The sequence below is a fragment of the Chrysochloris asiatica genome, unplaced genomic scaffold, assembly GCF_000296735.1.
Source record: "Chrysochloris asiatica unplaced genomic scaffold, ChrAsi1.0 scaffold00558, whole genome shotgun sequence".
NCBI classification, from domain to species: domain Eukaryota; kingdom Metazoa; phylum Chordata; class Mammalia; order Afrosoricida; family Chrysochloridae; genus Chrysochloris; species Chrysochloris asiatica.
In genome coordinates, this window is record NW_006409076.1 from 160,268 (window position 1) to 161,784 (window position 1,517).

The 1,517-nt window shown below is 39.4% G+C and overlaps 1 pseudogene; it reads left to right on the forward strand.

Annotated features, from left to right (window-relative positions):
- The first annotated feature begins 528 nt into the window (after positions 1 to 528).
- Positions 529 to 1,517, forward strand: part of LOC102830344 — a 27,772-nt pseudogene continuing 26,783 nt past the window's right edge.

Sequence of the window (1,517 nt, forward strand, 5' to 3'; positions counted from 1 at the left end):
AGAGAGAGAGAGAGAGAGAGAGAGAGAGAGAGAGAGAGACTGTTTCACGGGTTTTGCTTCTCTAGAAAATCTGGTCTAAGTTGGCTGATTCTGAATTTGGTTTTCTTTCACTCTTGTGGAATGAGAGGAAGTCAGATATAGTCATCACTTGGTTTAAGCAGTTAGTGCTCTGAGCAGGATTCATTGCAATGGCTCTAAATAAATGAAATTATGAGACTTTGCAGGAGAAGAATGAGATAAAATATTTTCTATTTTATGGCATTTTTTAATTTATGGGATAAAATATTTCTGTGCAGAGGAGAGTGACAATCTCTGGAGTTTCCTAAAGCAGATGATTAAACAGGATAATTGATCATAGGTGTGGGCCTACTGGAATCTATCCTGCAAGAGATCCAAAGCCATATGCTTATAAATGAGGTTAGTATAGATAGAAGAAAAGATTGAACTTGAATGTTTCTTAAAGGTTTATGTATTTGACTGCATTTTAGATATTGGTTTCTCCTACCTATTATTGTAAAATAGAGATACATGTGTGATAAGAATTTTGGGAATTATGATTACAGAGATTTTGTAAGCTTGCCTTCAGCCTGTACTTACTTAGATTTGCGAAAAGGGGAGCTAGAATTTGACCAGAAAAAAAACAGACTTTCTGCTTTAGGTAGAAAGGTATGAGGCTTTAGGTAGAATCCTGAGCCCCACTCAGAGCTTTCAGAGATGGGCCATTTGCATTTGAAAAGATATGTGGGCCAACACAGAACTGCTGGGAGAACAGGAAATTCATGATTAAAAGAAAGAGATTAAAAAAAAAAGAAAAAAGAAAAAAGAAAAGAAAGCAGACAGTTTGGATCTTAAGTTTGGGAAGCATTAAGGCAAGGAGATGGCTCATTAGAGAAAACCCTTTTCTAGGACTGAAAGTTAAAGGGAACTGGCAAGCCATATGCTTACTGGTAACCATTTGGGCATGCATATGAGTAGAACTGGGGGAATTGCATCAACAAAGACACAGACTGTATTTGAGCTTGTTCTACTGTCACCTTTTGGCCTTGAGATAAGAGGAGAAGGAAGTCTGGCTGGTCTGAAGTTTAGGGAGTTGTGTGAACTCCTCAGCCCATGGGCACTGACCTAGCTGAGAGTTAAGGGGCAGTTGGTTTGAAGCACAGAGAAGTATGTGTGAACTCCCAAACTTGTAGCTGGTACCCATTTGGCATAGGTTGGATGAATAGGACTATGTTCTGAACAGAACCTAGTCAGATGATGATAAAGATGTTTGATACTGTGAATAAGTGTTGTTACAGTTTGATGAACTGGAATTTTGCTTACTGATGAAGCTGCTAAAAATTCCAGTTCATATCAAGGAAAATGCCTGTTCCCTCAGTGTTTATTGTTGTTGTTGTCAGGTGCCATCGAGTCAGAACTGACTCATAATGACTCCATGCACAGCAGAATGAAACAACGTCCGATCCTGGGCCAACCTCACTACTGCTGCCACACTGGACACCATCAATGATGCCACCTGG